This window comes from Pristiophorus japonicus, chromosome 6, assembly GCF_044704955.1.
Source record: "Pristiophorus japonicus isolate sPriJap1 chromosome 6, sPriJap1.hap1, whole genome shotgun sequence".
Taxonomy (NCBI): Eukaryota; Metazoa; Chordata; class Chondrichthyes; family Pristiophoridae; genus Pristiophorus; species Pristiophorus japonicus.
In genome coordinates this window covers 264,683,586-264,699,915 of record NC_091982.1, presented here as the reverse complement: position 1 = coordinate 264,699,915, position 16,330 = coordinate 264,683,586, and the positions used below count along the sequence as shown (strand labels likewise).

The following is a 16,330-nucleotide window of genomic DNA, read 5'->3' as shown; positions in this document are numbered from 1 at the left end:
AAAATTTGAATGGGCCGTACAGTCAGTTGAAGGGCCTGGGCACCCAAAAAAAAATCACAAGGAACATTATTTAGAACGGCAGGGATTTTTTTTTCAACCTGTATGACAGGCCAAGGCCAGTAATGCCAGAAACCACAATAGGCCAAGGGTAGTAGGAGGAGAAACTCTGGGTAACGATTAGGTCACATCGATCTTTGGTTTTAAAAGCCTTAAGGTTGTAATAGAAAAGGAACTCCTGAGGAAGGTAAGGAGTTCCACAGCTGTTATGTCCCGGGAAAGAATGAGAGGAAAGGGCACAGCAAGAGTTAACCAGCATTTTTACATTTAGTGATTCCTGTAGTTGCAAGAGTCAGTCCGACATGCATGTATTGGCTTCCCCTACTTACACTGCTGAAAGCAATTCTCTTTATCCCAATGGCAAAATGGTAAATTCATGGAATTGTTGGTCTACAGTTTCGCTGTCTGGATTAAGAAGCTGAGTTTAGCAATGTAAATGTGGATTCAGATTTCTGCAACCTGGACTACGGAGTGCTAAATGTAAAAGTGTCCAACGGAACAGCAATTTAAACAGTTTAGTGAAGGAGTGTAACTGTGCCATGGAATGATAGGACACTGGCTTAGACCTGTAATTTCCCACGTAGCGAGCGAGCTCCCACTTTCAGTCATGCCTGTCTAAAAATTGTACCAAGCACTTATTCAGAAGAAAAGTGAGGAAATAAAGAGGAACACTTTATCCCCAGAGTGTCTCTCCTCTCCTCTCCTCCCACAGTCTGGCAGCTGATTGCATTGGTAGAAGCATGAGAGAAGTCGCCTTCTTAGCTCAACTGTGGGTGCATGCCACAGCCCAGTGAGATTTATGATAACTAAAAATAAACTATTTAATATACAAGTACAACTGTGCGAAGTGAGATTCTACAATGCAGCCTGTATATAATGCTGCATATAAAAGAATTTCTGCGTAGGTTTACAATCCTGATCAAGGATAAGTTCATCAATTTATGCCAACAAGCAAAAGGTATAAAAATCTAACCACGCTGGCATACGTGGATCACCTTTGGCTGGAGAACAATAGGAATACCGCACTGCACAAAGATAAAGATAAAATGATGCACCGATGCCATATTCATAACTCACACAAAACACGGCAGAGACAAGAGAATTATATGCATGAAGTGAATAACTCAGTGTTTTACTCTTCAGAATAACCCAAGAGTGCCCCAAATCATGCGTTTATGATGTAAACAAATGAATGCTTTCAAAGGCTTGCAATGTACATTTACTGATCCCACTGCCTTCACGGTGGGGCGGACAATAATCAAGGGAATAATAGAGGCATGTGAAAAAGGAACGGCAGTAATCATGGGGGATTTTAACCTACATATCGATTGGTCAAATCAAATCGCACGGGGTAGCCTGGAGGAGGAATTCATAGAATGCATACGGGATTGTTTCTTAGAACAGTATGTTACAGAACCTACAAGGAAGCAAGCTATCTTAGATCTGGTCCTGTGTAATGAGACAGGAATAATAAACAATCTCCTAGTAAAAGATCCTCTCGGAATGAGTGATCACAGTATGGTTGAATTTGTAATACAGATTGAGGGTGAGGAAGTAGTGTCTCAAACGAGCGTACTATGCTTAAACAAAGGGGACTACAGTGGGATGAGGGCAGAGTTGGCTAAAGTAGACTGGAAACACAGACTAAACGGTGGCACAATTGAGAAACAGTGGAGGACTTTTAAGGAGCTCTCTCATAGTGCTCAACAAAAGTGAAAAAGGGCAGTAAGAGAAGGGATAACCAGCCGTGGATAACCAAGGAAATAAAGGAGTATCAAATTAAAAACCAATGCGTATAAGGTGGCCAAGGTTAGTGGGAAACTAGAAGATTGGGAAAATTTTAAACAACAGCAAAGAATGACTAAGAAAGCAATAAAGAAAGGAAAGATAGATTACGAAAGTAAACTTGCGCAAAACATAAAAACAGATAGTAAAAGCTTTTACCGATATATAAAACGGAAGAGAGTGACTAAAGTAAATGTTGGTCCCTTAGAAGATGAGAAGGGGGATTTAACAATGGGAAATGTGGAAATGGCTGAGACCTTAAACAATTATTTTGCTTCGGTCTTCACAGTGGAAGACACAAAAACCATGCCAAAAATTGCTGGTCACGGGAATGTGGGAAGGGAGGACCTTGAGACAATCACTATCACTAGAGAGGTAGTGCTGGACAGGCTAATGGGACTCAAGGTAGACAAGTCCCCTGGTCCTGATGAAATGCATCCCAGGGTATTAAAAGAGATGGCAGAAGTTATAGCAGATGCATTCTTATAATCTACCAAAATTCTCTGGACTCTGGGGAGGTACCAGCGGATTGGAAAGCAGCTAATGCAATACCTCTGTTTAAAAAAGGGGGCAGACAAAAGGCAGGTAACTATAGGCCGGTTAGTTTAACATCTGTAGTGGGGAAAATACTTGAAGCTATCATTAAGGAAGAAATAGTGGGACATCTAGGAAGAAAGAGTGGGACATCTAGATAGGAATAGTGCAATCATGCAGACGCAACATGGATTCATGAAGGGGAAATCATGTTCAACTAATTTACTGGAATTCTTTGAGGATATAACGAGCATGCTGGATAGAGGTGTACCGATGGATGTGGTGTATTTAGATTTTCAAAAGGCATTCGATAAGGTGCCACACAAAAGGTTACTGCAGAAGATAAAGGTACACGGAGTCAGAGGAAATGTATTAGCATGGATAGAGAATTGGCTGGCGAACAGAAAGCAGAGAGTTGGGATAAATGGGTCCTTTTCGGGTTGGAAATCAGTGGTTAGTGGTGTGCCACAGGGATCGGAGCTGGGACCACAACTGTTTACAATATAAATAGATGACCTGGAAGAGGGGACAGAGTGTAGTGTAACAACATTTGCAGATGACACAAAGATTAGTGGGAAAGCGGGTTGTGTAGAGGACACAGAGAGGCTGCAAAGAGATTTGGATAGGTTAAGCGAATGGGCTAAGGTTTGGCAGATGGAATACAATGTCGGAAAATGTGAGATCATCCACCTTGGAAAAAAAATAGTAAAAGGGAATATTATTTGAATGGGGAGAAATTACAACATGCTGCGGTGCAGAGGGACCTGGGGGTCCTTGTGCATGAATCCCAAAAAGTTAGTTTGCAGGTGCAGCAGGTAATCAGGAAGGCAAATGGAATGTTGGCCTTCATTGCGAGAGGGATGGAGTACAAAAGCAGGGAGGTCCTGCTGCAACTGTACAGGGTATTGGTGAGGCCGCACCTGGAGTACTGCGTGCAGTTTTGGTCACCTTACTTAAGGAAGGATATACTGGCTTTGGAGGGGGTACAGAGACGATTCACTGGGTTAATTCCGGAGATGAGGGGGTTACCTTATGCTGATAGATTGAGTAGACTGGGTCTTTACTCGTTGGAGTTCAGAAGAATGAGGGGTGATCTTATGGAAACATTTAAAATAATGAAAGGGATAGACAAGATAGAGGCAGAGAGGTTGTTTCCACTGGTCGGGGAGACTAGAACTAGGGGGCACAGCCTCAAAATACGGGGGAGCCAATTTAAAACCGAGTTGAGAAGGAATTTCTTCTCCCAGAGGGTTGTGAATCTGTGGAATTCTCTGCCCAAGGAAGCAGTTGAGGCTAGCTCATTGAATGTATTCAAGTCACAGATAGATAGATTTTTAACCAATAAGGGAATTAAGGGTTACGGGGAGCGGGCGGGTAAGTGGAGCTGAGTTCACGTCCAGATCAGCCATGATGTTTTTGAATGGCGGAGCCGGCTCAAGCGGCTAGATGGCCTACTCCTGTTCCTAATTCTTATGTTATGTTCTATGCCTTCGGTGTTAAGGTGATTGGTGCGTGAGTAGGTACAGCAGGAGCAGCGAGCTCGGGATGAAGGAGTGACGAGTGATCGTGGAGCGATGTGATCGGGGCCCAGGAGAGGCGAGGGCCTCGGGACAGCACGGGCCAGCCCACACTGCAATGTGTGTGCGCACTAGGTCCATGCAGCAGAGCTGGACTCCAGTCGTCTTGAATAATCCTTGCCACTGGACCAAGGCTCTGTCAAGCCCGTGTGGTGGCTGGTGTGCAATGGTCACCACACATTAAAAAAAATCCACGCGCAGGCATCTTCCACCCTTCAACATGTAGTTCGGAACCTGGAATATTAGGTCTTTCATTGAAACATCTGTGAACTCATCCCTTTTTGGCGTGGAAGTAAGTCATCTTCGATACGAGGAACCGCCTATGATGCTGATGATGTAAGGCAAGTAGCATTACTATCTCCACCAATGTGAAGAAGCACCTCAAGGTATTTTCCCTAGTGTTGTCAGTGCCAACAGATCCAGTGCTGTCGCAACCAGCAGTGTGTACCAACAATACCAGCCAGTTTTAACATAAAAACATAAGAAGCAGGAGTAGACCATTTGGCCCCTTGAGCCTGCTCCACCATTCAATAAGATCATGGACTCAGCTCCACTTCCCTGCCCGCTCCCCATAACCCTTTACTCCCTTATCGCTCAAAAATCTGTCCATCTCCGTCTTAAATATATTCAATGACCCAGCCTCCACAGCTCTGTGGTGCAGAGAATTCCATAGATTTACAACCCTCAGAGAAGAAATTTCTCCTCATCTCAGTTTTAAATGAGCGGCCCCTTATTCTAAGTCTACGTCCCCTAGTTTTAGTTTCCCATATCAGTGGAAATATCCTCTGTGCATCTGCCTTGTCGAGCCCCCTTCATTATCTTATAAGTTTCAATAAGATCACCTCTCATTCTTCTGAACTCCAATGTGTATAGGCCCATACTACTCAACCTATCCTCAAAAGTCAACCCCCTCATCTCCGGAATCAACCCAGTGAACCTTCTCTGAACTGCCTCCAATGCAAGTATATCCCTCGCCTGCATCTGCGCACATTCAGAGGCTGAGCTCCAGGACATAGTCAACGTATTTACTGAGGCATATGAAAGCATGGGCCTTACACTAAACATCCATAAGACAAAGGTCTCCACCAGCCTGTCCTCGCCGCACAGCACTGCCCCCTAGTCAGGAAGATCCACGGCACGGCCCTAGACAACGTGGACCATTTTCCATGCCTCGAGAGCCTCTTATCAACAAAAGCAGACATTGATGAAGAGATTCAACACCGCCTCCAGTGTGCCAGCGCAGCCTTCGGCTGCCTGAGGAAAAAGTGTTTGAAGATCAGGCCCTCAAATCTACCACCAAGCTCATGGTCGGTCTACAGAGCTGTAGTAATACCCGCCCTCTTGTGTGGCTCAGAGACATGGACCATGTACAGTAGACACCTCAAGTCGCTGGAGAAATACCACCAACGCTGTCTCCGCGAGATCCTACAAATCCCCTGGGAGGACAGATGCACCAACATTAGCGTCCTCGACCAGGCCAACATCCCCAGCATTGAAGCACTGATCACACTTGATCAGCTCTGCTGGGCAGGCCACATAGTTCGAATGACAGACACGAGACTCCCAAAGCAAGTGCTCTACTCGGTGCTCCTTCACGGCAAACGAGGCAAAAGTGGACAGAGGAAACGTTACAAGGACACCCTCAAAGCCTCCCTGACAAAGTGCAACATCCCCACCGACACCTGGGAGTCCCTGGCCTAAGTGGAGAAAGTGCATCCGGGAGGACGCTGAGCGCCTTGAGTCTCATCGCTGAGTGCATGCAGAAATCAAGCACAGGCAGCGGAAAGAATGCGCGGCAAACCTGTCCCACCCTCCCTTACCCTCAACGACTGACTGTCCCCACCTGTGGCAGGGACAGTGACTCTCGTATTGGACTGTTCAGCCACTTAAGGACTCATTCGATGGACTCAAGTTTCGGCCTGAGTTGCTCCTATTTTTTTGGAGCAACTAGTTTAGAATGGAGCATCTTAGAAATTGCAATTCTCGGCATTTAGTTTGCTCCAGTTCTAGTGAGTTAGAATAGTTTCATTTTAGAACAGATTTTTTTTTCAAAAGGGAGCGTGTCCAGCCACTTACGCCTGTTTTGAAAGTTTAGGCAGCGAAAACTTACTCCAAACTAACTTAGAATGGAGTAAGTGTAGATTTTTGTACACTCAGAAAAACCTTACCTACACTTAGAAATCAGACGTAGGAACAAGAGATTGGGGGGAGGGTGGGGGGGGGGGGGGGGGGGGGAAGAGGGAAGTTTACCAACATTAAACACATCACTTTTACAAATAAAGAGCCATCATCAATAATAAATAAATCAATCAAAAAAAAATAAAAAATAAAAAAAATAAATCAATAAATAAAAAATTAATTTCTACTCACTGACTGCAGCACCGGGATCCCTCCAACAGTGTGCTGGGCCGGGGCCCCCTCAGCGTCTCTCTCTCTGTCTGAGAAGAGAAGAGTCGGGGGGGGGGAGGAGAAGAGTCGGGGGGGGGGAGGAGAAGAGTCGGGGAGGGGGGGAGAAGAGTCGGGGGGGGGAGAGAAGAGTCGGGGGGGAGAGAAGAGTCGGGGGGGGGGAGGAGAGAAGAGTCGGGGGGGGAGAGAAGAGTCGGGGGGGGGAGAAGAGTCGGGGGGGGAGAGAAGAGTCGGGGGGGAGAGAAGAGTCGGGGGGGGGGAGGAGAGAAGAGTCGGGGGGGGGGAGAAGAGTCGGGGGGGGGAGAGAAGAGTCGGGGGGGGAGAGAAGAGTCGGGGGGGGAGAGAAGAGTCGGGGGGGAGAGAAGAGTCGGGGGGGAGAGAAGAGTCGGGGGGGAGAGAAGAGTCGGGGGGGAGAGAAGAGTCGGGGGGGGGAGAGAAGAGTCGGGGGGGGAGAGAAGAGTCGGGGGGGAGAGAAGAGTCGGGGGGGAGAGAAGAGTCGGGGGGGAGAGAAGAGTCGGGGGGGAGAGAAGAGTCGGGGGGGGAGAGAAGAGTCGGGGGGGGGAGAAGAGTCGGGGGGGGGAGAAGAGTCGGGGGGGGGAGAAGAGTCGGGGGGGGGAGAAGAGTCGGGGGGGGGAGAAGAGTCGGGGGGGGGAGAGAAGAGTCGGGGGGGAGAGAAGAGTCGGGGGGGGGAGGAGAGAAGAGTCGGGGGGGGGGAGGAGAGAAGAGTCGGGGGGGGGGAGGAGAGAAGAGTCGGGGGGGGGGGAGGAGAGAAGAGTCGGGGGGGGAGAGAAGAGTCGGGGGGGAGAGAAGAGTCGGGGGGGGAGAGAAGAGTCGGGGGGGAGAGAAGAGTCGGGGGGGGAGAGAAGAGTCGGGGGGGAGAGAAGAGTCGGGGGGGGAGAGAAGAGTCGGGGGGGGAGAGAAGAGTCGGGGGGGGAGAGAAGAGTCGGGGGGGAGAGAAGAGTCGGGGGGGAGAGAAGAGTCGGGGGGGAGAGAAGAGTCGGGGGGGAGAGAAGAGTCGGGGGGGAGAGAAGAGTCGGGGGGGGAGAGAAGAGTCGGGGGGGAGAGAAGAGTCGGGGGGGAGAGAAGAGTCGGGGGGGAGAGAAGAGTCGGGGGGGGAGAGAAGAGTCGGGGGGGAGAGAAGAGTCGGGGGGGGGAGAAGAGTCGGGGGGGAGAGAAGAGTCGGGGGGGAGAAGAGTCGGGGGGGGAGAGAAGAGTCGGGGGGGAGAAGAGTCGGGGGGGGAGAGAAGAGTCGGGGGGGGGAAGAGAAGAGTCGGGGGGGGAGAGAAGAGCCGGGGGGGAGAGAAGAGTCGGGGGGGAGAGAAGAGTCGGGGGGGAGAGAAGAGTCGGGGGGGGGGAGGAGAGAAGAGTCGGGGGGGGAGAGAAGAGTCGGGGGGGAGAGAAGAGTCGGGGGGGGAGAGAAGAGTCGGGGGGGGAGAGAAGAGTCGGGGGGGGAGAGAAGAGTCGGGGGGGGAGAGAAGAGTCGGGGGGGGAGAGAAGAGTCGGGGGGGAGAGAAGAGTCGGGGGGGGGAGAAGAGTCGGGGGGGGGAGAAGAGTCGGGGGGGGAGAGAAGAGTCGGGGGGGAGAGAAGAGTCGGGGGGGAGAGAAGAGTCGGGGGGGAGAGAAGAGTCGGGGGGGAGAGAAGAGTCGGGGGGGAGAGAAGAGTCGGGGGGGAGGAGAGAAGAGTCGGGGGGGGGGAGGAGAGAAGAGTCGGGGGGGGAGAGAAGAGTCGGGGGGGGAGAGAAGAGTCGGGGGGGAGAGAAGAGTCGGGGGGGAGAGAAGAGTCGGGGGGGAGAGAAGAGTCGGGGGGGGAGGAGAGAAGAGTCGGGGGGGGAGAGAAGAGTCGGGGGGGGAGAGAAGAGTCGGGGGGGGAGAGAAGAGTCGGGGGGGGAGAGAAGAGTCGGGGGGGGAGAGAAGAGTCGGGGGGGGAGAGAAGAGTCGGGGGGGAGAGAAGAGTCGGGGGGGAGAGAAGAGTCGGGGGGGAGAGAAGAGTCGGGGGGGAGAGAAGAGTCGGGGGGGAGAGAAGAGTCGGGGGGGGAGAGAAGAGTCGGGGGGGGAGAGAAGAGTCGGGGGGGGAGAGAAGAGTCGGGGGGGGAGAGAAGAGTCGGGGGGGGAGAGAAGAGTCGGGGGGGGAGAGAAGAGTCGGGGGGGGAGAGAAGAGTCGGGGGGGGAGAGAAGAGTCGGGGGGGGGAGAAGAGTCGGGGGGGGGAGAAGAGTCGGGGGGGGGAGAAGAGTCGGGGGGGGAGAGAAGAGTCGGGGGGGAGAGAAGAGTCGGGGGGGAGAGAAGAGTCGGGGGGGGGGAGAAGAGTCGGGGGGGGGGAGAAGAGTCGGGGGGGGGGAGAAGAGTCGGGGGGGGAGAGAAGAGTCGGGGGGGGAGAGAAGAGTCGGGGGGGGAGAGAAGAGTCGGGGGGGGAGAGAAGAGTCGGGGGGGGAGAGAAGAGTCGGGGGGGGGAGAAGAGTCGGGGGGGAGAGAAGAGTCGGGGGGGAGAGAAGAGTCGGGGGGGGAGAGAAGAGTCGGGGGGGGGAGAAGAGTCGGGGGGGGAGAGAAGAGTCGGGGGGGGAGAGAAGAGTCGGGGGGGAGAGAAGAGTCTGGGGGGGGGGGGGGGAAGAGAAGAGTCTGGGGGGGGGGGGGGGGAAGAGGGGGTGGGAGAGAGCCGGAGCGGGACCTGAACGGGAGGGAGGGAGGGAGGGGGGAGCTGAAGCTGAAGAGGAGGGAGTCCCAAGTCCGATCTACGCCGCCCCGGGGAGCCCATTCGGCCAGGGCTAGGGGCGGCATGCTTCGGGCCCCTCCCACACAGCCTAGGGGGCCTGGAGCAACTGCACGTGCGCACACTCTAGCGCACATGTGCAGAGGTGGCGGCACTGTTTTGAGCGCCGGGACCTGGCTCCGCCCCCGAGCCTTGTGCTGCTCCATCTTATGGAGATGCGCCATTTTTCCAGAGGGCTGAAACTTGAGCCCTAAGAGTGGAAGCAAGTCTTCCTCGATTCCAAGGGACTGCCGATGATGATGACCCTTTCTTAAATACAGAGACCAAAACTGCACGCAGTACTCGAGGTGTGGCCTCGCCAATACCCTGTACAGTTGTTGCAGGACTTCTCTGCTTTTATACTCCATCCCCCTCGCAATAAAGGCCAACATTCCTGATTACTTCCTGTACCTGCATACTACCTTTTTGTGTTTCATGCACAAGGACCCCGAGGTCTCTCTCTACTGCAGCACTTTGGCAGAAATAATAGAAAAGCAAATTAAAATTTAAATGGATAAAATTTGCAAAGTGGATAACCTCACATTTTCCCACATTGTACTCCAGCTGCCAAATGTTTGCCCACTCACTGAGCCTGTCTGTATCGCTTTGCAGATGTTTCGTGTCCTCCTCACAATTTGCTTTCCCGCCCATCTTTGTATCATCAGCAAAACTGCCGTCATTTTCTGGCCGTAAACAGACTGCCAGCCCAGCCCAGCCCACCACAGTACAGCCCAGCCCAGCACAGTACAGCCCAGCCCAGCCCAACACAGTACAGGCCAGCCCAGCCCAGTACAGGCCAGCCCAGCCCAGCCCACCACAGTACAGGCCAGCCCAGCCCAGCCCAGTACAGGCCAGCCCAGCCCACCACAGTACAGGCCAGCCCAGCCCAGCCCAGTACAGGCCAGCCCAGCCCAGCCCACCACAGTACAGGCCAGCCCAGCCCAACACAGTACAGGCCAGCCCAGCCCAGCCCACCACAGTACAGGCCAGCCCAGCCCACCACAGTACAGGCCAGCCCAGCCCAGCCCAGGCCAGCCCAGCCCAGCCCAACACAGTACAAGGCCAGCCCAGCCCAGCCCACCACAGTACAGGCCAGCCCAGCCCAGCCCATCACAGTACAGGCCAGCCCAGCCCAGCCCGCCACAGTCCAGGCCAGTCCAGCCCAGCCCAACACAGTACAGGCCAGCCGTGAAGGGCCAGTAGCATGCATCATAGATTACTTAGCAAGATAAAGAGTTATATTTCTGTAACGAAAATAGTTATTTTCTACACATGGTCAAGTGTTTAAAAACAACTATTGAAGCTTGGAATAATTCTTGCTCTCTGGGTATTGACATCAACAATAGGATGATGCTGATTAAATAGTAAACTACTCTATACAAACGTGCACACAAGTCAATGAAAATGGAATAGTTCAATCTGAATGTATATGCTGGTCACAACAAATACTGAGAGTCTCCCAATATTTAGGGCTCAATTTTCTCCAATGCCATTTTTTGGCGTATTGTTGAGTAATGCCCAATTTTCTTGGTCCCAACTACTCCAAAAAAAGGTACCAAGTTTCCCCGTTGTATTTTTTTTTTAATTGGTGCCGCACAGTCTGTCCTGTAGCCTCAGTGGGTGGAGCTTAATGTCTGCGCCGAAAAAACGATGCCACCCCTTCTGCGCTTAAGTGAGAAAAAAAAAGGACGTTTTTGACATGATTTCTATGGGCGCGCATGTCCAGTACAGCTCCCGGTCTGCATTCTGCCATTTTTAAAGAGCCAGTTGTGTGAGAGAACTTGAATTCTCAGTTGAAAAATTGAAGCTGCAATACAGGATGCAATGCAGCGCAAGGACTAAGAATTTCTTAGTGGAGGCACTAGATAGTGATTGAGGGCACATGGCACGAGCTGGACACCAGCAGAGGTCACATAAAAGTTCCACCAAAACAAAAGACGAAAAAATGAGCTCAAGTTTCGGACCCCCACTAGAACGGTGCACATCGGAGAGGCCCGCCTAATTGGTGGAACTGAAAAAGCGCAGAATACTTACCTCGCGATTCTCCAATATCTGTCGGCCCGTTTGCAGCTCAACGCGGTACAGCAGGGGGCGGAGCTACAGCCCTGCGCCAAAGAGAGTGCCGGCGGGTGCGCAGTCGCTCCTGGCCCTCCCAGCGCGTCCTGTCTCCGGGCGGCGACCCTATCCCTGGCCGAAGGGACGTCGCCCCTATCCCGGGCCAAGTGGCCTGCCTGCCCTTACCTCCTCGGGGGCGGGGCCTGCCTGCCCTTACCTCCTCGGGGGCGGGGCCTGCCTGCCCTTACCTCCTCGGGGGCGGGGCCTGCCTGCCCTTACCTCCTCGGGGGCGGGGCCTGCCTGCCCTTACCTCCTCGGCAGCGGGACCCGCCCGAACTCTTCAGCATCTCGTCGGGGGGGCGGGCCCCACCCGAACTCTTCATCTCGTCGGGGGGGGGGGGCCTGCCAAACCAGCGCTTCAGCAGGCTGTTGGAGGGCTCCCGGTGCTGCAGTAGATGAGTAGATACTTTAATTTATTTATTTATTGATTGATTTTTTTTTTGATTGATTTATTGGTTGATTTATTGATTTATTTATCATTTATTATTGATGATGGCTCTTTATTGGTAAAAGTGAAGTGTTTAATGTTTGTAAAATCACCGAACTTCCCTCGAACTTCCCTTCCCACCCAGCTTTCGCTACCGGCACCTAACTTATAAAGTGTAGGCAAAGTTTCTCTGAGCATACAAAAATCGACATTTACTCCGTTCTAAGTTAGTTTGGAGTAACTTTTCGCTGCCTAAACTTGCAAAACAGGCATAAGTGGCTGGTAACACCCCCTTTTGAAAAAAAACTGTACTAAAACGAAACTATTCTAACTAACTAGAACTGGAGCAAACTAAATGCCAAGAATTGCAATTTCTACGATACTCCATACGAAACTAGTTGCTCCAAAAAAAATAGGAGAAACTCGAGGAAACTTTAGCCCATAGGAACTAACTTGCAGAAGATTACTGTGCAATGGTGACCACCCCGAGGTCTGGCGGCCAGTGCAAAAAGAAGTGGCAGGATCTTGGTCAAGTAGTTAGTGTAAGTAATATTTTAATTTATCAATGGAATTGCAATTGTAAATGTGACCATCTGTATATGTCCCACCCAGCAGAAAGACACCCTCTCTGAAAAGTTATGTTTTCATCTTTGCAGAGGAAAGTGGCACTTAAACGAGAAAGAACTCGAACAGGAGGAAGCCCGGCAAATCTGCAGCCACTGACACCCTTGGAAGAGAGGGTCGCTGCTTTGATGGGTCCTGCCTGGAGAAAAGCAACCATCACTGCACAAGCCGGGCCCACACTCGAGGGAGAGCGTAAGTCCTGCAAATTCCACAGTCTGGCTTTGCTAAATGTTAAGCTGCTTCGGTTCCTGGGCATGTCTCCGTCAGCTCCGCTTCGGTTGATGCAATGTGCTATCATTCATCATGGTCCTTCAAATCAGCCTGCTCCCTGCGCTGTGTGAGCTTACTCATACCACCCACCCTGCCCCCTCCTCTGCTGCTAACCATTTGTCTGTTATATTTTGCAGAACTTGAGGCCAACCCTGACGATGCAGAAAAAGACTAAGACGTGGACGAGCCTGAAGAGGATAATATCTTCCAATCCCACCTTCCAGACCAAGAGCATGGGTTGAGGAGGAGAGGGAGGGAATGGATGAAGGCCCCCACTGATGTACTCACTCTAGAGGAGGTGCCAGCCCCTTTCCCAGAGTGGTGTGTGGGTTGGTGGGACATTCCACGGTCTCTCACCGTCCGAGGCTGGGGATCCCAGTGGGTGCAGCGAGGCCCCAGGGCCCCATCATCAAAGGCTGCGGGTCCCAGTGGGATTCAGCAAGGCAGTCCCAGGGCCCCACCGTCTGAGGCTGCGGGGGTCCCAGTGGGATTCAGCAAGGCAGTCCCAGGGCCCCACCGTCTGAGGCTGCGGGTCCCAGTGGATTGCAGCAAGGCACACCCAGGGTGAGGATGGGAAGGAGAGCTCGACAGCACTCTCCTGGGGTGCAGGATCTAACAGATGTGGTTCAGATGTCGGCAATGAGTGCGGAGAGCATTGACCTTACCCGATCACTCCTGGATACCATCAGTGGGGTGGGTGATGAGGTATCGGGACTGTCGGGAGAAGTAACAACACTCTCACAAGAAATGGGAACAGTGTCCGGGAACATGAGGGAGGGAATGTCTCAGTCAGCCGAAACTATGTCGGTGAACATGAGGGAGGGAATGTCGTAGGCAGCTGATGTCCTGTCAGTAAACATGAGTGAGGGAATGTTGCAGGTAGTTGAGACACTGTTGCTCAACATAAGGGAGGGCATGGCACAGGTAGCTGAGACACTGTCAGGACACGAGGGAGGGAATGTCGGAGTTAGCTGCTGCAATAAGGGAACACGCGCAGACCCCGCACCCATTGACAGAATCAAACTGCCACTCCCACTCCAATCCCCAGACCAGCCTCTGAAGAGGCCCAAGCCAGGCCCTCCACGTTACCATCTGCCCCCCCCCCCACCCCCCATCAAGAAGTGCGCATTACCCGAGATGTTCAAAGAATAAGCTTGATACTAACCCGAGAAACGCTGCGCCACCATCTTGTGGGCAGGGGTGGTCACCAAGACCAAGCGCAGCGGGTGGTCTGAGAATAAGGTGGAGGAGAGATGGGCACAACTTTTCTTTGCTGCTGTTATTATTATTGTTGTACAAAAAAACTTCTCATTTGAGAACAGTAAGTTATGTAAATTTACAAACTTTAAGATCACTTACAAACTTGTAAGTGAACTTAACAGAAAACTTTAATATTTGATACAAGAATATTTTTATTAAAGTTAAGTTAAATGCTAACAAATGTTTGTTAAACTTTTGAATGAAAAAATATTTTACATTGTAACTGAATCATTTACATTACTTATTCCATTTACACAACACATTACGGAACAGGTCCAAACAGTAAAGATGGTCCATGTGGAATAGTTGCCGCTGAGCCTTCAGGCAGCAAAGTGTTCACGGATAAGCTGCTGGTGCAAGGCTTGAGCAATCATTAAAGGCTCACGATGGCCCGTCCTCCTCCGCCATCGATCTCGGGGTTCAGGTCATTGCATGGCTTCCTCGTCCTCCTCCTCATCACTCCTCCTTGTTGTCTGCATCTTCCTCATCATCATCAGCCACTCTCACCTCAGGTGGGTCTTCTAATACCAGCTGCTGCTGCCTCATGATGGCTAAGTTATGCAGCATGCAGCACACAACAGTGAACTGACCGACAATCTCAGGAGAGTATTGCAAGTAGCCTCCGGAATGGTCCAGGCATCGGAAACGCCGTTTCAAGATGCCAATGGTCCTCTCTATTATGCTGCGTGTCACAATGTGCGCCATGTTGTATTCCCGGTCAGCTTCCGCCCGGGTTACGTGTAGGAGCATCATCATGAGCCAGGTGGCGAGGCTGTACCCTTTGTCTCCCAGCAGCCAGCTCTGCCCTTCTGGGGAAACATGGCAGATATAGCGCTCTCGCATAGGATGAACACATCATGGGTGTACCCAGGGTATCTCACATCAACTGACGTGATGCGATGCATGTCGTCACACACAAGTTGCACATTAACGGAGTGGAAGCCCTATCTGTTCCTGTACATCTCTGAATCCTCCTAAAGGTGCTCACAAGGCGATGTGGGTACAATCATTGCAGCCCTGTACCTTTGGGAAGCTAGCAATCCTGGAGAAGCCCACAGCCCTTTCACGCATTGCCTGTGCGGTCATGGGGAACTTTATGTAGTCATTCCTCCAGGCATATAGTGCAGCAGTCACTTGCCGAATGCAGGTATGTGTTGCATGTTGAGAAATGGAGCACACATCTCCAGTTGTAGCCTGGAACGATCCAGATGCATAGAATGAAAGTGCAGCTGTAACCTTCACTTCAACTGACAAAGCCGTCCTCCTGATGCTTCTAGGTTGCAGGTCTGCTTTTACTAACTCACTGATCTCAGTTACAACTTCTTTACGGAAAAACAGCCTTCTGACACAGTCTGCATCACTCAGGTGCAGGATCGAACGCCTGTCTCGATATACCCAATGTGGGTAAGGCCTCCTGCCCTGCCCCCTACGTGCTCTGAGGTTCCTCATGCGATGACGTCGAATCAATTGTCGCCTCCGCAGCACCATCATGCAGAAGGATTGCACAAGGTATGACATTGTCAGTGTTGCCCCCATGATTAAATTGTACCTTTGCAAGAAGCTCAAAATGGCAGACAGGACAAGGTTCTTTGTTCTGTTTCCCCAATGTTGACACCCTAGTATGGACCACACCCAGGTCTGAGCAGGCACAATGATCGGGAAACCCCACCTGGGCTTCATTTGATGCATAGTGTAGGCTTCTCCTGCCTTCCGTTCGCCTTCCACAACTTCGCCCCCCGCCCCCAACCCGGGGCTTCTTTTCAAGCCGAGCCCCAAGCTCGTGTCTGAGCAAGGGACCGATTCTGCCGAATGATGCTCCGACCCTCGAGCCTGGTTTGAAGATGTTCGGTGGTGGTGTGTCAGTTTTAAAAAATCAAAACTTAAAAGAATCCATTAAACTTCCATTTCCTGCATTTTAAGTTTTAAAAATGTAACCTTGATTATGGATATTTGTGTGTTCTTGTCTCCCTCCAAAACTTCGCATAAAAACAATGGCGTCTTTCTGCACCGATTTTTTAATGTGCTGTGCGCTGTTTCTCTCAAGTGCCCAGAAGATTTTTCATGAGTGGTCACATACGTCGGCCTAGGAGAAATTTAAATTGGCCAAACTTCCATAATTGTGAAAAACTGGCTCAGACATCAGGTGACGCAAAAAAAAAACTAACCTAAAAAAAAAATCATAACAAATGAGTTATGCTGGGGAAACTCGGATTTTTTAATTTAGGCCAAAAAAAGTGGCGGGCGCCAAAAAAAGTGCAAATCACTGGGAAACATTGATCCCATGGTGTCAGCATTACAGCAGCTAATCCAGATATTGGTTGTGTAGCATTTTGATGGACCAGTCTGAACATTCTGTCAGGATTAACTCACACTGATGGAAACACTCTTTTTTAAAATCCCAACAACAGGTTTTCTAGGAAAAGAAAATTCTGTTCAGAGCAAGAGTCTTATGCTTTGCTGAGTGAATTAATTTCCTATTGGTTTCAGCACCACTAATTTAGGAGGTACAAAGTCTCTCCACACGTTTGTTT

General features: G+C 51.1%; 1 protein-coding gene across 1 annotated transcript in view; it reads right to left on the bottom strand.

Annotated features, from left to right (window-relative positions):
• The window catches only part of tnk2b (tyrosine kinase, non-receptor, 2b), a 232,674-nt gene that overhangs the window by 191,153 nt on the left and 25,191 nt on the right, over positions 1–16,330 (bottom strand). The window lies entirely within an intron of this gene.